The 22,415-nt window shown below is 41.9% G+C and overlaps 1 protein-coding gene across 4 annotated transcripts in view; it reads left to right on the top strand.

Moving 5' to 3' along the window:
- The window catches only part of RAD54L2 (RAD54 like 2), a 97,359-nt gene that overhangs the window by 4,836 nt on the left and 70,108 nt on the right, over positions 1–22,415 (top strand). For 2 of the 4 annotated variants that reach the window (XM_075073034.1, XM_032791107.2), the window contains exons 2-3: positions 17,397–17,550; positions 19,950–20,128. The exons of 1 other annotated variant lie outside the window; for it this stretch is intronic. The gene's annotated coding sequence lies outside the window, so the exon portion shown is untranslated. The remainder of the gene's footprint in view (positions 1–17,396; positions 17,551–19,949; positions 20,129–22,415) is intronic. One more of the 4 variants, XM_075073032.1, reaches the window with a different exon arrangement.

Genomic DNA, 22,415 nt, shown 5'->3' with positions numbered 1-22,415 from the left:
GATGATTCAAATCTTGTTTAGGATCTTCTAGCAACTATTGAATAGCAACTTCAGGACCAGTCTCTGTGTGACTCTGATGCCTCAAAATGTCAGAGATTAGTTGGCAATAATGCCATTAAAATAACTTGAACTTGACAAGAAAGTTGCATCCTTTTTATATTGTCACCTTAATTGTTTTCCAAAATGAGCAATACATAGAAGTGATTGAAGTAATTTGTCTTGGATACGTACTTTTGTCCTAGACTTAAACCTACACGTCCACCACTATGTACTGCAGGTGAAGAAAAAGAGTAAAAGGTAAAGGAAGAACCAGAAGAATCAACATTGACATTAATGGAAGATGGTTGGTCAAACATGAGAGAGGACTATCTAATGGTGGCAAGCATCCATGGAGGGAACGTGTGTTCTACTTAAACTGCTGAATAATTGTATGCAAATGGCAGACAATTCCCTCAAGAATGTAGAGAAAATCATAACAAAAAGATCTTTGCCAGTTGCTCAGATATGAAGCTAAGGGAGTATTTCTTAGGAGTAGTCATTCAAAATTTTGTGTGTTCAGTACAATATTTAAAGGAACATTTACTGCAGCCCTAAAGCATGTGATGGAAGTTCAAAATTTCTCCGACAGTCAGCATCAACCTCTTGATTGGTTGAAAATAAGAGAACGGATGCCTGTAGTTCACAACAACGCTTAATGGAACTAACAGGAATACTGTGGCCTGGTCTACATGTAAAAAGTTTTAATGGCATAACTGTCGGTAAAGGGTGTGATTCTTTTCTTTGCTCACATGACTTTGCCGGTAAAGCCCTAGTGTAGACACAAGTATGGCTTATTTCATTTCCTAAATGGAAATAAGATACAATAACCAGTATAATTGCGTCTACTCTGGAATTTTTTTTTGTTGCTTTAATTATGCAGAGTTAAAGGAGCAAAGTGCAGAAAAGCCTCAAATCCCTACAACTGCATCCAAATACCATAAGTATATTGAAACTTTCACTGAATATGAGGAGAACTTTGATCAGGACATAAGACACAAAACATAATACGTGCTTCACATAACAAGGGAATCTAAAAGCAGGTACTAAACTTATAAAAAAAAATGGAAGGAGGTTTTGTAATAATTTGACAGATTACAGGCAAATAACACTACAGTCACAATCTCTCTGGAAATCTTGCTTGATCTAATAAAGAACTGGAACTACACAAGAAGAGAATAATTTATATAATCGACAGAACCCTTCCGTTTCTTAGTTAGTATGACTGATTCCAAATACATAGAAAGGTCAGGTTTAAGTCCAGTACAGAAGAGGTGAAACGTAGCTGATGTAACATCATCCTGAGTTTGTTCTTTTTTCTTCTGGTATTTAAAATCAAAGATCCAGGTTTCTACCCAAAATCTCAGTTTGTGAAGATTGGCACAGTCCATAAGAATAGTGAGAAATGGTGGAAGTAATGTGACAGAAAACAGCACAATTAAATTCAGAATTTTATCATTTTTTTTAAAAAAGACCTGTAATCCAGACCAGCATTTTGGCCTCAGGTAAGCATGTTGCTAGTGCATTTGCACTGGTTTAGTATACACTGAAATAGACTACATCTTGAAAATGTGATTAAGTTGGTAAAAATGGGTTGGTGTATCAGGGTCTTATCCAGCTTTCCACAGCCATGAAATGGAGCTGGTTCAGCCCATATGGGCTATCTAACAAAGGCCAGGAGGGATGACTAGTGTCAGTCTGTTACAGACCACTGAATCAAACCAGAGAACAGGATGAGTTTCTCTTTAAGCGCCTGTCTGTTCTGTGTGGAAAAAAATATTGTGTTCTTATGGGGAACTTGAATTTGGGAAACACATGCTGGAGGTCTCATTCAGCCAACAGTAGAATGTTGTTAGACTTTTAAAAAATTATAGATGATTTTCTGACACACAAGGTATTGCACCCAACATACAGTAACTCTATTTTGGGTCTCTTTCTGATGAATAAAAATGAATTAATCACTGGACTGGATGTTGGTGGTTGCCTAGGGACCAGTGATCATGACCTGGTTACATTCGGCGTGGGCAACATAAGAGAGTTCCAACAAGTAATGTGTATATACAGTATTCTCCTGATTCTCTGAATAGCGTGGGGGAGACGGATTTTATTTGGATAACCAGGAGTTCATGTAATTGAGAAGCTCTGAGCTATTCACCGGCTGGGAGGGAACTCGTTCTCCTCCTCTTCAGTCCTGGCCAGGAGTCTTTTCTTTGCCCAACTCACAGCCATGACAGGGGCTGCAGAGGGGTCCCTGGGCTGCTGCAGGACCAGTGACGCCCAGTCCCTGCAGGTGCAAGGTGTGGCAGGAGGAGGCTGCAGTCAGAGCAGAGACACCTGGCCAGAACTCTGTTCTGCCCTGCCAGGACTGCAGCCTTCCATCCATCTTCCACCTGCAGGGATCGTGTGTCTGTGACCCTGTGGCAGTGCAGGAGCCCTCTGTAACTCCCTCCATGCCTCCTGTGACAACAGGGCTGGAGAGGGCTCCCTGTGCTGCCACAGGAGCCATTCAGCAGCAAGGTGGCCTCCCGCATGGCCAGGGGCTTGTCCTTCTCCTCACAGTCCTGGCTGGGAGGGTCTCTGCTCTACTTGCTGCTCTACTTGCTCTACCTCCTTATTATCCAAATCCCTTCCTTGCCCTCTGCAACATGTATCTCATGTTGGGGGACAAGAAAGAAATTCAGATATTGTGTTGGGTTTCAATAATAGGGTTTCAGGTAAATGGGAGTATTCTATACTTGGTGCTTCAAAAGGCTTATTTACCAAAATAGAGGAAAACTATGAGTGAAATGATTGGGGGCGGGAAGGGAGAAAATTAGGCAGAAAAATTAAATAGTCAAAAAGCCACGATTACACAATCAAGAAAAAGGATACTTTTGGCAAAAAACCCATTCTGATTCAGAGGTGAATTGAAGACAGCAATTAGAAATAAAAAGCAATGTCTATCAAATGGGGCAGCAGATAGCAATCAATATCAATTAGAAGTATGAAGTGTAAAAAGTTTATAAGGGAAGCTAAAGACATCAGGAAAAAATCCATGACAGGGAGGGCGAAGGGCAGTAAGGAGGAGTTTCAGTATATCGGAAACCAGAGCAATCCTAGCATTGGTATTACTAGATGGAAACAATAATTTTTATGCAGCTTTATAGAAAATTTAAGTGTTGAATACCTATTTCTCTTCTGTATTTGGAAAGAAGCAGGCTGTGCCATATCACATGAGGCTGACGACATATTTTCCAGTCCATTAGTAACTAAGGAGGGTTTTAAAGAACATCTACTAGACAAAAACATTTTAAAATCAGGAGGCCCAGATAACTTGCAACCAAGAGTCCTAAAATAGTTGGCTGAAGAACTCTCTATCCACTGATGTTAATTTTTAATATATCTTGGAATATTGTGGAAATTTCAGAAAACTGGGAGTAATATTTTGCAAATATTCTAAAAGGGTAAACAGGGTGACCCAGCTATTTGAAGGCTGGTTAACCTGAATCAATCTCAGGCAAAATAATGGAATGGTTGATATGAGATTCAATTGTTAAACAATTAAAGGATAGAAATATAATTAATGCCAGTCAACATGGTTTATGGAAAATAAGTTTTGTCGAACCTGACTTCATTCAATGAGATTACAGATTTGGTTGCTAAAGGTAACTGTGTAAACGTAATAGACTTTGTACTGCACAACATTTTGATTAAAAAATTAGCACTATACAGTATCAATAAAGCACTCATTATATGGATTAAGAACCGACTAACTGACAGGTCTCAAAAAGTAGTTGTCAATGAAGAATTGTCATTGAATGGGAATGTGTCTTATGGGGTTCCACAAGGATTGATACTGGGTCTGATGCTATTCAACATTTTGATCAATGATCTGGAAGTAAATATAAAATCACTGCTGATAAAATTTGTGGATGACACAAATATTAATGGAGTGATGAACAGTGACAATAGGGCAGTCGGAGAAAATGATCTGGGTTGCTTGGTAAGTGAGGAGCATTCAAACAAAATATGTTTTAATACAGCCAAATTCAAAGTTATCCATCTGGGAACAAGAAGTTCAGGCCATACCTACAGACTGGGGGACTGGATCCTGGAAAACAGCATCTTTGAAAAGGATTTAGTAATCTTGGTGGACAAGCAACTGAACGTGAGCTCCCAGGGCTGATATTGTGGCAAAAAGAGCTAATGTAATCTTTGAATGTAGAAACGGGAGTGGTGAATAGGGAAATGATATAATTGGTGAGACAGTTCTGGCGCTGACATTTTTAAAAGGATGTTGAAAAACTGGAAAGGGTATAGAAGAGAACCAGAAAAAAATTAAAGGGCTGAAGAAAAATGCTTTACAATGAGAGACTAAAAGAGCTCAATTTGTTTAACTTATCAAAAAGAAAATTTGAGAAGTGACTTGATTACAGTTTATAAGTACTTTCATGGAGAGAATATACTGGGTGCCTATGTGCTCTTCTTTCTAACAGAGAAAGACATGACATAAGAACCAAAGACTGGAAGTTAAAGCCAGACAATTTCAAATTGGAAATTGGGCACAATTTTTAACAGTGAGGGTGATTAATCACTGGAACAAATTACTAAGTGAAGTAAGTGGTAGATTCTTCGTCTCTTGATGCCTTCAGATCAAGACTTAAAGCATTTCTGGAACACGTGATTTAGGCAAACCCTAGTTGTTGGGCTCAACACATGGGTAGCCAAGTGAAATTTAGTGGCCTGTGGTATACAGGAGTTCAGACTAGGTGATCTAATGGTCTCTTCTGTCCTTAAACTCTAGTTAGTAGACTGGGGACTGGATTATTGTGGTGGTGTTTTACTTACAGTATTGGAAACTTTTCTTCCAATTCATGTACTTTTTTCTGCCTGAGGAATAGTTGTGCTTATGAAGTAAACCACTTAGTTTGGGTTTCATAAACCTTTGTGACCTCCTCCCTTCCCCCCCAAATGTGTGGTTTATGGGGTGGGCTTTTGGGAAGAAATGGGGGGAAAATCACAACCACCATGACTCACTTCTTTAACAAGCTGCAATGCCCACCCTCCCTGTCTTCCTCAGGAATCGTGTGTATGTTGACAAAGGCCACTCACCAGTAGTTGGTGGGAAGGGTTATGTTGAAAGTGTGGGGGCCTAAGCCAGTTAATTTCTGCAGAATTTAATCTTTCACTGAAAAATTGTTGCCAGCCCCTATGCTGTTGAATAGCCTTGTGAATGTGAATCAAATGTAGAATGAGGCAGTGTTGTCTTTGTGTTTGCTCATAGCTTTATCAAGCAGCATCAGAGTGAAATTAACAGATTTTTGGGCAACTGCAAGAAATTAGCTGGGATCTGTTGCCATTTTGTCCTGTCTACTGGAAGCCAAAAGGAATTAAGGGTAAGGTTAAAAGCCTCTCCCTTTGCAAGGAACCAGCTAAAGGTTGCTTCCATCATACTCTATCCACCTGAGGTCTGGAGCTACCCTTTGTCCCTTTGTCTCCTAGATATTATTTCATGGGGGATAGGTCCATCAATGGCTATTAGCCACAATGGGCAGGGATGGTGTCCCTCGCCTCTGTTTGGGTATGGGCAGTGGGGATGGATCACTTGATTATCGATTCTGTTATTCCCTCCAGGGCACCTGAAGACAGGATACTGGGCTAGGCGGACCTTTGGTCTGACCCTGTATGGCCGTTCTTATGTTCATAAACTGGAGGAAAATATTTTATTCTCTCTATACCTAGGTATTTTTCCCAGGTTTTTCTGCAGACAGGCTCACCAAAAAGAGATTTGCAGGAAGATATTTATCATTTCATCTCCTAATTTTCTTATTTAAAGGGACCCTCTCTTTTGTTTTTATCTCCCTCTCTACCACTTTGCCACCAAAGAAGAGGCAGCAAGGGAAAGAAGGGAGGGAGGTGTTGTAAAAACATTTTTCACCTTGTCCTTACTGTCACTGCAAGTGGGGCAAATAATGGAAGAAGTAAATGTGTTCTTTCTCTCAGCCCCCTCTGTGATCATCTTTAGCTGAATCTGTTTTACAAGTACTTAAATTAGAAGAACACAAATTTGGGGATGGATTCACTCCTTCTCTGTGACCTTAGTATGCTGTATTGGCATCAGAAAAGGACTGGCAGAGCCCAGGATCAGGTCTGGAGACAATTTACCCTGGCACAATCTTTGTGAAAGGCAGCAAAAGGCCCTGCAGTAGGGGTGGGCTTAACTGTTGGAGGAGGTGGGTCTGCAATGACAGATTGCCATAATTTAGGCAGCCCTTTAAGGCTGTCTCTTATGTCAGGGACATTGCTGGCCTCTGCATTAGTCAAGAATTGGAAGGCCATGAGGTGACATATAGCCACATCAAGCCCTTTCCTCTTCCCTTGGGCTTTGAGTGTTTTGTTGTGCTTAACTGTGTTGTAGAACACATGGAAAACTCTATTAAATCTGCAAATAATTCATATTTTCTGTATTCCTAAATCTGCTATTGTGGATTGCTGTTAGAGTTTAAATTTTTTAGTCTTATTTGCTGCAGTCCTCCTTTAAATATATTGGAAGTGCACCACATTCCACTACATAAATCCTGCCTGGAATAACATAAGCAAAGTCAGGCACTAGAGTTATTTATGAATGGAAAGAACACAAAAAAAGAGGATGGGAGAGGGATAGAGTAGGCCTCTTCTCCCTTCCTTCGTGGTGCTGAGCATAAGTCCCTAGTTTCAGAGGATAGTAACTAAAGCAAGTTCCTCTTGACCAAGTTAAAAGAAAATACCTTGTCATTCTGACCATTGGCTTCATGTCAAGGTGGATTAAGGTTCTGTCTTCCTGAAGACATGAGCGTCATGTACCTTTTTCAGCTATCCCACGTTGATGTTGGTGAAACATCCCTTGTGATCCACCAGTGCTAGCAGCACCATTGAAAAGTACCCCTTGCGGTTTATGTACTGCCTGCCAAGGTGGTCCAGTCCCAAGATAGCGATATGAGTTCTGTCTGTCGCCCCACCACAGGGAATCCCGTTGCAGCAAAGCCATCCACTATGGGCTGCACATTTCCCGGAGTTACTACCCTTGATAGTAGCTCAGTGATTGCGTTGCGTACTTGGATTGCAGCAGCCCCAACAGTAGATTTACCTACTCCAAATTGATTACTGACTGGTAGCTGTCTGATGTTGCAAACTTTCAGAGGGCTGTTGCCACTCACTTCTCAACTGTGAGGGCTGCTCTCATCTTGGTACTCTTGCACTTCAGGGCAAGGAAAAGCAAGTCATTAAGTTTCATGAAAGTGCCCTTATGCATATGAAAGTTTTGCAACCACTGGGAATCATCCCAGACCTGCAACACTATGCGGTCCCACCAGTCTGTGCTTGTTTCCCGGCCCCAGAATCAGCATTCCACAGCATGAACCTACCCCATTACCACCATGGCATTCATATTGCCAGGGCCCGTCTGTGTCCAGGTCCTCATCACTCTCGTCACCGCGCTGCCGTTGCCTCCTTGCCTGCTTTTGCAGATTGTGGTTCTGCGTGTACTGCATGATAATGCGCGAGGTGTTTACAGTGCTCACAGCAGCGGTGAGCTGAGCGGATTCCATGTTCGTCATAGTATGGTGTCTGAAGGAGAGCAGGAAAGCAGAGTTGCAGTAGAATTGGTGGATCATGATGGATGCCATGAGAATAGATATTTATGCCGAAAGACGAGAGGACCTGCGAGGGGGATTCATGGCACCAGGAGAGCAGAGTTGTAGCAGAAGTGGTGGAAGACGACAGTTAGCACTGTGCAAATTTCCTGAGGACCCAGGAGCCCATGACAGACAACATGGAGAAATTCGCTGTCGAGGCAATATCAGCAGAGCAGAGTTGCAGCGGAAGCGGTGTATGACGATGGTTTGCAGTCCTACTGCATCATCTGCTGCCAGCAGCACCCAGGACACAACAGTGGTGGTGGCGGTGAGCTGAGCTGAGCAGGCTGCACGCTTGCTATGGTGTGGTGTCTGAAGGAGACCAGGAAAGCAGAGTTGCAGTGGAAGTGGTGTATGATGATGGTTTGCAGTCCTATTGCACTGTCTGCTGCCAGCAGCACCTAGGAAGCACCCAGGACACAACAATGGCAGTGTTGGTGAGCTGAGCTGAGCGGACTGCATGCTTGCCGTGGTACGGCATCTGCGTGGAAAAAAGGCGTGAAACGATTTTCTGCCATTGCTTTCACGGAGGGAGGGGCGACTGATGACATGTACTCAAAACCACCTGCAACAATGTTTTTCCCCATCAGGCACTGGGAGCTTAACCCAGAATTCCAGTGGGCGGTGGAGACTGCGGGAACTGTGGGATAGCTACCCACAGTGCACCGCTCTGTAAGTTGATGCTAGCCACAGTAGTGAGGACGCACTTCGCCGACTTAATGTGCTTAGTGTGAACATACGCAGTTAATTGTATAAAATCGATTTCTAAAAATCGGCTTCTATAAAATCGACCTAATTTCTTGTGTAGACATACATAGAATAACACTGTTCTTTTTTTCTTGAAATGTTTGGCCCTTTCTTCTTATCCCAGAACTGTCCCCACCTAACCCATCCTCTCCCTTTCAGTAGCCATAGTGACCATCTTTTCAAGTGTGGATAAGGACTTCCTTTGTAAGCCATCAGTTTCACTCCTTGACTATCTAATGAAGCCCTTGTAGAACAGCATGAGAAACCCCCTCTTCTCCCAACACCTGAGCAAGCTACCTTTGCTGGCGAATATGAGGAGAGACCAGAACTAGAATTCCAAACTGGGTTCCCTGCGTGGTAGGGCACAACACTGTAACTTGGCAGCTGGCTGCTATAGAACCATTCTGGCTCATTGTTAGAATAATTTTATTACTACTAAACCATTAACGGACTCCTTAGGTAGGACATTCTTTGTGGTAGGGGCTATCTCTTACTCTGTGATGCATAACATCAAGCACAATAGAAACTCCCTCTCAGTGGGGGTTTTTAGGTGTGACTGTAAATAATAGTATAAATCCTAATCATGTCTATTTTGTGAAACTGATTGATACAGGATATATTCTCTGCCTTTTAGGTTTCTATTTCCTGTTGATATTTTATCCCTACTTGTTGTGCTGTTTTGTTTATTACTTACTTAGATTATTTCTTCTTAAAAGCAATACAGGTGGTATGAGTTTTATTTCTGTATAGTAACCAGATTTAATAAGTCTGCGAGAATGCTTAGTTTGAAAATTATGCCCAAGAAAGGGTGGACAGGAAACTGCTTATCTTAATTGAATGAGATATGGAGATGTTCATCCCTGCTACTTGTATGAAATATTCTTATTTTTAAATCTGCTTTTATGATGAGAGAGACATAGAAAATATCCATTAGGAAGTCTGGATATATATTTTTTCTTCAGAAAATTGTGGATGAAATAGAATGTGGTGTTACTTATAGAGAAGAGTGTTGTTAAGCATACATGAGCTCCCATGAAAAGAAAAGTTATGGTTATTATTAATATCTCTGAATTCAGTCCAAGTGAACAATGACCAAAAGTTCTTACAGTTAGATGAATGTTAGGTGGACTGGATGGATAACTTGGCAACCTCAATCCAGTTATTAATCATTCATGGAAGTGGGAAGAAGAGGGGGATAGGCACATGAAATTCCGCCCCGACCTTTGTTTTAGCAGATGTCAGAGGCTGAGTGTTGGGATATTACTCTTGCTATGCGTGATATCTCTAGTTTAGGATTGTGGCACATGGATGATGTATTGTGGGAACATTTGCATAGCTACTGCTCATTTTATACTTTGTGGATAAAGCAAACTCTCTAGAGCTGTCTGCACCTTTCACAAACACTAAATGGACTTTAAAAAAAAAAAGTTGTCTCTTGAAAGCTATTGAAGATCACTTCTATAAGTGAAGATCACTTGTAACCTACTCTTCCACACTACTGCATAGTTCTTCTTTCACTTGTCCTTCCTGCACCTAGGGTAGTGGCTTGGGAAGAGCATAGTTTGGTGGTCTTCTAAAATGAGATTTTCTGCTTCTGAATCTTAGGAGTTAAAATTTGGATTATGTCTTATATTAATATAAAACTCACTATGATCTGGTGCAGTAACATATAAAATCCCTAAAACCGGGTGGATAAAAATCAGTGATTTAAAAAAAAAATTTTTTTAAATCAGATTTTTTTAGTTAAATCGGATTTTTTTTGATAAAATGCTTTTTGAGGAAAAAACCTATCTAAAGATAGATACGTTATAGCTCAAAGATATCTCATATGGAATGGGGATTATAAATTCTAATTCTATAGTATGAGACAGTATATTCATGTAATGTTTAAGAAAGTTTTGTAAATGAGTTCTAATAGTTCATAGATTAGGGACCCGATCTTATGGGGTTCCACAGGCTTCTGTATAGATTATTTGGGTTAATCTTTCTATCTACCCAATGGGACTTAGTGCTCAGTCTAGAAGATACCATCAGAGATGCTTAGTTTTGCAGTTCTCAAACTGTGGATTTTTCTCTCCAGAGGTAACATGCTTGTTAACAGCAAAAATATTTTTAAATAAATAATATATAGAGATGAGAAATAGCAGACCTGTTGCCCCTCTGCAAATTTGTGTACACAAAGTCCCGTTGGGTAGACAGAAAGTCCAAAGTTTCAAAAAGTTCAATGAATACAAGACTGTTGGGGGCAGAATAGAAGTGGACAAGGAAAAGAAGTCTGGAGATATATGTGAGAAGTGAGGGACATATACTTGTTTTGTTAAAATATATGTTTGCTGTTGAAGAAAAAAATCCAGAATACTTAACATTGTTGTTTTCGTTAAATAAAACAATTTAAATCTCTGGTGATGGTTTCCTCCTAATACAGCCTGACAAGAAATTCCTCCAAATATTAATGATTAACCTGTTGAATTGGAGATAGTTCACCTCCCAATGACTTCATAAATCTCTGCTTCAGTTACCTTTGGTAAATGAAATAACGAAACAGTCATTCATTTTCTGATATAGCTGTAAAACTAATCTGAAAAATTTTCAAAATAAATATCTGTTTAAAAATGTATAGTGTGTACCTTCTAAAAATGAAACCTACGTCTGTCTCTGAGTTGTGAAGAACATATATTAAGGTTATAACAAACAACAAGAATGCACTTTTATGTCGAAAACCATGATTAAATTGAATCTTCCTAACTAGTGATTTAAATCATGATTTAATCATAATCAAATCCACCCTGCCCTAAAGTGTATGGAAGTGTATACTGATATCTTCCCTGTTAAAGATTTTAATCAGCTGTCTGCAGATGGTCCTGATGCTCCTATAGATAATGGCCCCAGATATACTCTAGGAATTATTTTGGGGGAAGTTCTATGGCCTGTATTATACAGGAAGTCAGATTAGTTGACCGTAGTGGTCCTTTTTGGCCATGGAATCTATGAAAATTCTCTGGTGCCCCCTAAAATAGCTTCATTATATTAATATATGTCAGTGTACTGAACAACTTGCATTGTACTGTTTTTAAAACTCTGTCTGAAAGTAGAACTCAAGTGTGCAAAGCCAATATTGACATTTTTAAAGGGACATTGTGAGAGGTACTATAACTTAGTTTCTGTTATGTATTTTCTCTGATTAGAGCATTTTTATGGTATGCATGTGATTCTCTAAAGCAGGCCTGCACAACTCGTAAAGCGGCGAGGGCCACATTACTCCAAAGAAAACAGCTGAGGGCTGAAACCTCCCAGCCCCGCAGAAACACCCCACCCCAGGGCCGCCCAGCCCTGCGGAAACAAACCCTCCTTCCCCAACGCCGCCCCACCAAAACAGCTGTGGGCCAAAAAGGAAGGTTGGGGGTGGGGAGGTGATACTTTATTTTAAATCAACCAGGGGCTCCCAGCGGAAGAGGTGGCTGGGAGCCCTCGGGGTCAAATTAAAGGGCCCGGGGCTCCGGCGGCTGGGGGAACCCAGCAGGGCTGGATCTAGGTTTTTTGCTGCCCCAAGGAAAAAAACAATTTGGCTGCCCCTCGTCCCAGCCCTGGGATCCCCCCTGCTGCCCCAGTCCTGGGCTCTCCCCCGCACCCACCCACACACTACCCCTGCCGCCCCAGCGATGGGCTTCCCCCTTTCCTCCCCACCAGTGCCCTCCCCCCACCCCACTGCTGCCCCAGCACCTGGGCTCCCCCCACCAATGCCCCCCCCCCCCCGCTGCCCTAGCCCTGTGTGTACGGTAACTTGTTCCAGGGGCGCGGTCATATAGCAGGAATTTTGATGTGCAGCAAACACACAGAAAGATTGAGTTCGCCCATATGGTTACGAGTATTCACGTAAGTGGACAGACTGTTCAGCTGTGTGATTGGACGGATATCTGGATGACATATTATAAGACGGTCTCCAAATGAGGAAAAGTTGAGGTGCCTATTTATTATTTGCTTTTTTCCCCACTCTTCTTATATTTTTCTTTGGGAATTTGCCAAGTAATATCACTGTTCTCCTTTTCAAAAACAAAAAAGGAAGTGGCGTATGAAAACAGCAATTCACAGTCCTAATAAAGCTTTCTTGCTTCAATTTTATCCTACTTATTTCTACAGCAGGTTACAGTGGATCATATATAATGTTTGGAGAAATGAAAAAGCTGCCCAAACTGGAGCTTGAGCGCTCCTGAAATTTTGAGCGTAGTGATTCAGATCATAGGAAGAGCAGGCGCTGGAAGTGAGGATGGGGCTAGGGGCTCCGCCGAGGAGCATGACAGCAACGTGTCTGGAGCTGCACGAGAGCCGACCGCTGGTCTGAGTGAGCACGCGTAAGGGGCTGCAGGTTGGAGAAGGGGTAAGGAGGTTCCGGGGGAGCAAGTCAAGGAACAGATCGGGGGTTGGATGAGGCGGAGGTTTGAGGGAACGTCATGCATCGAGGCTATGTAGACATGAGAAGTCCAGGGGTTATCAAGCGTGAGACAGGTAGGTGTGGGCGTCCTGGAGGCAGAAGTGGGCAGGGTCTCAGAGCGAGGCAGTTTGGGGACAAGGAGAGGGAGATTAGAATTAGGAGCTGGGGGCCCAAGGGACATTAGGGCATAGAGGTTTGGGATGTCGAGAGTCGAGAAAGGGCGCGGAATTTAGATAGCGGGTGGAGTCATTAGGGGGGCAAGTTAGTTAGCGTGCGGGAGCCCTGAGCCCTGTATAAACCCAGCCCGCGGGAAGCTCTCGGAGCAGACCTAGAGCCCTTGATGCCCGGTCGCGGCTGGGATTAAACGGCTCTGGCTCCCCGCGGCTGCAGGCAGCCCAGAGCATATTATTCCTGTCGCGTTGAAGATTTAAAGGGCTTCTGGCTCCACCAACGGCTGCAGGCAGCCCAGAGCCAATTTGATTCCTGGTCGCCGGTTGAGATTTAAAGCTCTGGGCTCTTCCGGTGCGGGCACCCGAGCCTTAGATTGCCCGCCCAGAGGCGAGATCAAAGGCTCTGGGCTGCCCGCAGAGCGCCGTGTGCGGGGGATTTAGAATCCCCCCGCAGGCCGCACAGTGAGGCTCCGGGGGTTTTTGATCTGGTACATAGTGTAGGATAAACAGAATCTTTCATTTGTAAGCTTGACAAAAAAAAATGTAAGTGTGTTTCTCAAGTCAGGAAGATTTGGAGCTTGGGAAAAGGAAGCCTCACCTTGGTAATTACACTTTCATTTTTAAGGATCGAAAAATGTTGTAAGCTGCGTCAGTCTCATCGCTTTACATGTCAGCAAAGGTTCAGCAAAGACATGGATGTTTACAGAACAGGTGTGTGTTTAGTCTTTCTGTGTATGCTTGGTGGTGGAGGATCCATATTTTCTTTTATTTCATCTTTTAAAGGTGGGGAAAAAAGTCAGGGACTGGCCATCAGGTTGTAACTACCTGTGTTGGGAGCCAGCTGAACTAACCTGCCTGAGAGGCATGTGCTATCATGGAAAGGTCACAGGAAGCAGGATTCCTTAGGGAGTGAATGATTCTGCATGAAGTCCATGTTTCTAAAAGTCTTAAATCAGAGGTTCTCAGACTTCTGTACTGGTGACCCCTTTCACATATCAGGCCTCAGAGTGCAACCCCCCTTATACATTAAAAACACTTTTTTATATATTTAACACCATGATAAATGCCGGATGCAAAGCGGGGTTTGGGATGGAGGCTGACAGCTTGCGACTCCCCCATGTAATAACCTCATGACCCCCTGAGGGGTCCTGACCCCCAGTTTGAGAACCCCTGTTTTAAATCCTTAAATGGCTTTTTAACTTAGTGTGAAACTTAGTCCAAATCATTTTTAATCATTGGGGAATTCTTGTGTGTCTGATCATTGGGCACAACTGAACCAGTTTGCCATACAGTAAATGAAAGCTTGTAATATGAAGATGACAGATTTTTTTTTTTTTTTCCTTCAAAACTGGTCAGATGGTGACCAACTACCCAAGGTCATGTGTGTTTCTTACCAAGAAGTCGATTTCTTGCCTGACCAGAAGTTTCCTTTGCCAAGTCATAGGTAATGGCAGGAGAAGTTTTTTCATTATTTCCTTTAGCCAGAAGCTGATGGAATTTTGATTTTTTTTTTCATTCAAATCCAGAGTCAAGAAGAACTAGTTTTCAGTCAGTGTTGAGGAGATGGAATGGTGCAGTATTGAAACCAAAACCCCCCCTTAACATTCTGGATAGTGAAATGCAGAAACATGACCTAAGGGACAGAATAACCACAACTTGGTCATGCTTTATCAGTGACTCTGTGCCAGTGACTCTGTGCCAGCCACTTTATCAGTGACTCAGGTGAAAGGAAGTGACAGTCAGTCACTACCAATCAGGTCTGTCTAGCTGAGTGGTAAAAAGAGAGGGGTCTGTGAATGGTGAATGCTCTGGACAAATTAACCAGGTATTCCAAGCAGCGCCATAACAAGGGCGAGGCGAGTGAGGCACTTGCCTCGGGGACGCAAAGTGAGGGGTGCAGCTCTACCATGATCGGCGGCGCTTCAGCGGCAGCTCTACCGCATCGGCGGTGCTTCAATGGCAATTTGGCGACAGGTCCCCGAGTCCCTCTCAGAAGGAAGGACCTGCTGCCGAATTGCCACTGCTGCTTCATTCGTTCTTGGCAGCAATTCGGCAGCGGTCCTTCCCTCCAAGAGGGACTCAGGGACATGTCGCCAAATTGCTGCTGAAGAGCCTGGAGCCGGCCCTTGCCTCGGGTGCAAAAATTCCTTGTTACGGCTCTGATTCCAAGGTTAAGAAAAGATGCATTTCCCTATTACAAAAGGAGAAAACTTTGTCTATGGGCAGCAGTTGTCTCTTTGTCAGACACTTGTGCCAAAGAGATGAACAGCAATGCCAGCAAATCCCAACTGCTGGTGCCACAGATTAGTTTTGTATTTCTTTACTGATCAACGGTGACTTTCTCTGGAGACTACCTCATGCCTTTATGGCTCATGAGGAGTGTGCTCCTAGCACTGGCTCTGTTTTACATAGCTTGCAGTTAATCAATTCCAAGCCATCCTTCCATGCATACAACCTAAACTCCCAGGGGAATCTGTTTTAATTCTGTAGTCCTCTACTATTGGTTAGAATTAGGTCACCTATTGCCAGTGGTTGGGTGAGGTTGGTACTCGCAACGAAAAGGGTTAACACATGTTTCCTGTGAACCATATTTAAAAGGACAAAATTTCAAGAGCCAAAAATATACATGGCAATTCTAAAAAGTAAATAAGGCAAGGGATCAGATTTTGTTGAGTTGCAGTGATGTCAGAGCAGAAAAACGTCAGTGGAATTATTCTGGATTGATAGTGTGGCCCCGTGGTTTCTGGTCCAAAGAGTTCACAGTCTGATGCTCTACGAAATGACACACTAGCCACAGTTTAGGTTTGGGAGCTTGTAGAGATGGCCCTGCTGAGAATAGCAGGGGTAGGAAGGACTTGCAGAAGAATTTCATACAAATAAGCTCTTACATTTTAAATGATCCTAGTGTCCAATTTAATATGCCTAAAAATCAAATTATATTTAAAAATACAGTGTTATTAGACAAAAATATATCAGCACCTTTCTGTTGGTTCCACTCACAAATAAACAGCATTTCAGTACTTACAATACCTTATGAAGAAGAGGATTTTTTCTTTAAACGTTACAAAATATCAACATTGCTTGTAGTAGTGTGGCTCTGTCCCTTATGCAATGGGAGGCCATAAAGGGGGAAGTACTCGCCCTGCCACCAGAAGTTTCTGTGTGGCATGCAGCAGTTGATTGATTAGCAGCCTGTGCTGCTGCCTCTGTTGTGTAATGATCTGCAGATGCTGCCATTGACTTGCCTTAGCTCTTTTTGTTCAGTATCACAGTGGGAACTGGGCCTTATGTAATGCTGATTGTCAAACTCTCTGTTCCAGCATTGTCACATTAGCATGGAAAGATTAGCTGTCCTTTTCTTTCCCTCACCCCCTCTTACACATTCTTATTGTTTTCACTTCTCCAAGCAAGAGCCTGCTTTAGGTTGCTTTGGTGTCATGCTGTCTTTCTGAATGATCCATGTACCTAAAGATGATAAGGGCTGGGTCCTGAATTTCTTCAAAATATGGCGTGTGGAAGTGGGTTTCTGAAGCACCCCTTTGTTGTTTTTTCTCTAGCCTTTGCTCCCTACAAACCATGTTGGTCAACAGCAGTGAGAACCCTTGCAATTCATAACTGGTTGGGGATGAGACCAGATTCTTTTCAATAGTGTCTGATGGGAGTTTGCCTTTCATCCTCAGAATAGTGGGTGAGTGTGAGCACAGGTTCCATTCCCAATCTCAAATGCAGTTTACTATATAAAGCCTCAAATCATTACATCCCTGTGGCTTCCTTTTCTATAGGCAGAACTTTACAATAAAGCAACATAAAGTTCAATTCAAAACTTCTGTCTGGGCTTAGCTGCTCCAATGGCACCTATCTCAGGACAGCTCAACAATACCCTGGATTCTTGTAGCGAGCCATTCCCACTTTGCATGGGGTAGTGAGCCACCTGCCTTTGTGAGTAACATAAACCGCATAACCATTTCCCAGCAGAATAAACACCTGCTTCCAGAGTGAGGTGTTCCACATACACACTGTCAGCCTATTACAGTCAGTTTTCTTCAACCAGCAATGTACAGATTCCCTTTTAACATAGAGCTTGCTTCCAGTTGTGAATGTGGTGGCAGATGGGTCTCACCTAAGGACTATCAATGTTAATGCTAAGGATAGGGGCTGTCCAACTTCTTCATAGCATGGACCACATTTTCAGAGAGACTGTTATGGAAACCTCCCCTCCCATTTGTAATTATGCAGACCACTTCTTTTCTCATTCTGCTGTATTAGTAAGTGTATCAGTTACTTCCAGAGAAAGTTAATAGTGATTAATATGATGGGTTAGGTTTTAATGTATACTTAGCTGCTTCTGATGTGATTAAACAGGTGGAAATAAGAGCCAGCATCACGTGAGCAGCCATCTCTTCACAGATCACCAGCATGTGCTCTGTGCACTACCAGTTATCCATAAAGCACAGGTGAAGAACTGCTGCTTTAGCTTCATAATAGTCTGCAACAGCAAACTGAGTCCCTCCCATTTGTGAGTACAGCAGAAGGATCTGATTTAAATCAGGACTTTTATATATAATATTACAACTTTCATTTTCGTAAACAAAAGTTCCATCTCTTTGATTTGTGAAAGAGCCAAAGCATTTTGACTCATGCAATTTGCTTTGTTTAGAAATACAGGCTACCTGTTAAGTGAATGTTGTTTGAAAACATGCTTGTGCCTTTTTTGAACAAATACTTGTCTTTATTTTACACAACAGCATATAATGACTGACTAAATATAATTTGTGGTGATGTTAATACATTGTGTAAGGTAAATTGTTAGAATTAAATTAAACAAAACCATTAGTCCTGACATTCTGCACTTTCTTTCATCTTGTATTCATTGCATTGTCACTTTGAAATTACACAAACATTGCCAATATATTTTTCCCCCGTGAGCAACTTTAATGAATGACTTCTTCTCTAATGATCTATTTGTATGTTTTGCACTTGCGCATGCTATTAAGTACTGGATGTTGTTTATTTATATAGTGCCTGAAGGCCAAAAGTGGAATATTCATACCCAAAATAATCCCCTCACACCCTACCCTCAACTGATTACAATAACTGACTAGTGATATAGTAAAGCTGAAACTTAACAATTTCTGCAGAATTGGCATGGAATTAGAGCTGAGTGAAATTTTTTTGCTCGCCCAAAAATTCAGTTTCAGGGTGACTGAAACTATTCATGAATTTGGGTTGAATTTGGAAGATAGTTTTAACTGAATAAAAAAAGAGGAAAATTTTTTTTAGGTCAAAATGGTTCATTTTGACTTTTATTTTAAATGAACTGTCTCCTTTAGAAAACATAAATTCAGATTGACCTGAGTTCAATTGTTTTATTTTATTTTTTATTTCATTTTTTTTGGACAAGAAATCAGTTTGGGTTAAAAATGAAACATTTTTTCCAGATTTTTTTGGTTCAGCCATTGAACCAAAAAATTATTTGTTCAGTTCTAATTGGAATTACCTGTTTCACCCTAATTTCTGTTTACACAGATGTCTTTGCTACAAAATTGCATCATACCAGTCTATAAGTTTCTCTCCCAGCGTGCACTGGTAGTCTGGAGTATTTTGGGTTCTAGGATTTCCCTGGGTTCTTAACACTTTATTTATAGCCAGACATTATAACAACCAAGGCAAAATCTCTTACAAAACAGACATTAAGGGACAAATCTTCCATAAATCCAAATAATGGGCTTGGCTCAAGTGAGATCAGGGAATGGAATCTTCTTCCCCCACTTTACATTGCAGCTGCTAGTGCTGCCTCAGGGCTGTAGGGTTGAACCTATATCCTCTGTAGGTATTTAGATGGTAGATATATGCAGTCGTGGATCCACAGGCTCCGCACCCAAATCCCACCTGCGTGATGGGGTAGGGAGAATCCCGGTGAAGCACAGATGCTTAAGTATTCTGGCTATCCCTTGTGGAGTAAAGTTCTTCCTACCTCTGAATGGGTGGATCGGATTTGATCCTGCCCTAAGCAGAGTGAGTTTTAGCAAACACTAGGGTTCCTTCTACAGTCCAGCCTGTAACCTTTCTTCATCCAGTTATATTTATCATGTTTCATTAAATAAGTTGTTTGGACATGGAGTACATGTGGGTGGGTCCTGTGATGGAAATTGCAGAGAGATGATGTATACAGCATACAGTTTCAGTGACTGTCACAGTATTTGTTTCTTCACTTAAAGGCCCAGCTCCTGAGGACAAGTGATGAGTTAAGAATCCCTACTCTCATTTAAAAAAAAGAAAAAGTGAGTTTCTCGCTGTCAGGAGTGTGGAGTAAAGCTTGGAAAGTTCAGTGAATTATGGACCTTAACTCTTTGCACACTGAGATTTAAAAAAAAAATAATAAAAAAGTCTAATCTTTAAACACATATTCATGCTGTGGAAGCACCTACATCCCTAATTCAGGATTGAGCCTCTCTTGTGCTAACACACAGTAAGAGACACTCATTACCCTAAGAAGATTACATTTTAAAATATTCTACTTAAAAAAAACAGCAACAACCACCCCCCACCACAAAACTACTTTTATCTTCCTTGAAGGGCAGGTCTAGTGCCTGATAGAGGCAGTCTTGGATATTATTTTGATGTTCAGCTAATGTAGGCTTTGACTCCCTGAACAGTGGTAAACACGAAAGCTTCTCTCTCTTTATAGTGTAAGCAAATGGAATGCTTTTAGGGTTTCCTCATTTAATAAGCTCCTCCTGCCCCCTTTACTCAGCAGCCTCCCAATTTCTTGAAATTTGTCCAGGATCAATCACAGGCTTTTTAATATAATCCTGTGATGTAGATGGCTTTGTTTATATATCTTGGTGCTGTCTCCCCTCTTCTGTTTCTCCCTGCATACAGCCCAGGATGCTATGTGTTTTCTTTCCATTCTAGGGCTAGGAGGTTCAGATTTATTTAATGTGGGAGAGCTGGAAAGTCCAGATGAATAGTAACTTTGGTCTGTTGAAGATAATCTGTTTATCTCTTGCAAAGTGCCCTGCCAGCAGTGATTAAATGTGTGTGAGAGGTTGGAATAACCCTGCTGTAAAACAATAGAGGCAGATGCAATCTGGGTATGTTATGTAATTCCCCTTCGAGAAGGCTCTGAACTGGGTCATATCTGTGTGAGAAATAAGGGCAGGCTGGTGTCTGTGTAATTCGTACCTGCCTGTTCAGTGTTCAGGTTGTGTATCCCAGTTTTATCAGGCAAGCTGGGAGCTCTCCAGAGAAGCAGAGTTTATGCAACAGAAAATTGTTAGGGGAGCTGCCAGGATCTTGGGTGGAGGTGGGGCAAGAGGGATGTCTACATGACAACATAAACAGAAGAGTTTATCATCTTTATTACACTGAAATCCTTTAGAAAGCTGCTGTTTTACCTCTGCATATCACGCAGACTGTGGAATAGCTTAGATTGTTAAGATGCACTTGCTACTGATTTCAAAGTACCTTAATAAGTTGTGCATCAAAAAAAAGCTTGGAATCTACTCTTTTTAAAATGTACTTTTTGTGATTAACTGATGGCTTCTGAGCTTTGTATTTTATTCACAGAAATACAGACACTATGAAGACCCACTCCCTGTCTATGATCTATGTTCTGTGTTCTATGATCTCTTAACCACTTTCAAATATATTTTTTTGTAAATTGTTACAAACATTGAGATGTGAAAGATGAGACAGGAAAATACTAGTGTTGAGACTAGATTATTTAATCTCTTGTATTTTGAAGTCTTGTAGATCTCATTTAGTATAATCAGAACACTTTTCTGACAGCCCCTCGTATTTCCTCCCCCCATTTATGTAAGAATAAGCTCATAATTAGCACACTAGGAACACTCAGCAATTATCACATTCTCCCTCTTTTTGGTCAGTATGCTTTCTTTTTAGATAGGTAGGGTTGTGTGTGTGTGCACGCGCACCGTGCCGCACCAGAGTGGGGTGTTTGCTTTCGTGTTTCTAGCAGAAGTCTGTGCTTTGACTATAAAGTACCTGGCACTTTTGGTAATATGTAAATAAAATAAACTCTACCGAAATCCAAGGGTGTATCTACTCATGGAGGGTTGGTAAATTCCCAAAGGACTGTTGAAAGGCAAATATGATACCTCTCTTTAAAAAGGAGAGCAGCAAGGACCCAGGGATTTATAGTTCAGTCAGCCTAACTTTGATACCTGGAATGATACTGGAACAAATTATTAAACAATCAATTTGTAAGCACCAAAGAAAAATAAAGTTATAGTAACAGCCAACATAGATTACTCAAGAACAAAACCTGTCAAACCAGTTTAATTTCCTTATTTGACCTGATTACTGGCCTAGTGGATACAGGGGAAACAGTAGATATGCTATATCTTTATTTTAGTAAGGCTTTGGACACAGTCCCACATGACATTCTCATAAGCAAACTGGGGAATATGGTCTAAATTAAATTACTATAAGGTGGTGCGAATTTTTGGAAGTTTGTATTCAGAGTGATTATCAATGGTTTGCTGTCAAACTGGGAGGCTATATCCAGTGGGAGTCCAACAGGAATCTGTCCTGGGTCAGATACTATTCAATATTTTTATTAATATCTTGAATAACAGAGTGGAGAGTATGCTTATAAAATTTGCATGACACCAAATTTGATGGGGTTGAAAGCACTTGAGAGTACAAGATTACAATTCAAAATGACCATGACAAATTGGAGAATTGGGCTGAAATCAACAGGATGAAATTCAATCGAGAAAGTGCAAAGCCCTACACTTAGGGTTTGGCTACACTAGCAGCTGTACAGCACTGGGAGTTAAAGCTGTCTTTGTACAGCAGTGTAGGGAAAGCGCTGCAGTGTGGCCACATTTGCAGCATTTGCAGTGGTGTTGGGAGTGGTGCATTATGGGCAGCTATCCCAGCGTTCAAGTGGCGACAACCTGCTTTTCAAAAGAGGGGGGTGGAGTGGAGTGTCACAGGGAGCGTGGGGGAGACAGAGTGAGTGGATTTTTGGAGCTGACACTGTGTCGGCTCCCTGCCTTGCAAGTTCCGACCCCTTCCCCCACCCCTCTCTCATTCACTAAATGCAAATAGCCTTCTTTGTTTTTTTCATCACAGACCAGATAAGCAGCTGCTCTGAAATGGACCCCCCCCCACCTCGCGCCCGCCAGGCTGCTTCTCTCCTCAAGCAAACACTAGCTGTGGACATTCCAAAGGGATCCCCCTGCCTCTGCTCATTCACTGCAAAGAGTAGCTGTGTTTGTGTTTTAGATAAGCAGCTCCGGTAGCCCCGAGTTCACAACAAAACAAAGAGAGGCATCACAACAAAACAAAAGAGTGTTATCTTTACTTAAAAGCATTATGGGAAGGTTCCGGAGGTCAGTTACAACGTAGTAA

Source organism: Chelonoidis abingdonii, chromosome 16 (genome assembly GCF_003597395.2).
Source record: "Chelonoidis abingdonii isolate Lonesome George chromosome 16, CheloAbing_2.0, whole genome shotgun sequence".
In the NCBI taxonomy this organism is placed as follows: Eukaryota; Metazoa; Chordata; order Testudines; family Testudinidae; genus Chelonoidis; species Chelonoidis abingdonii.
Note: the sequence above shows the minus strand (reverse complement) of the source record. Positions and strands in the feature narration are given on the sequence as shown.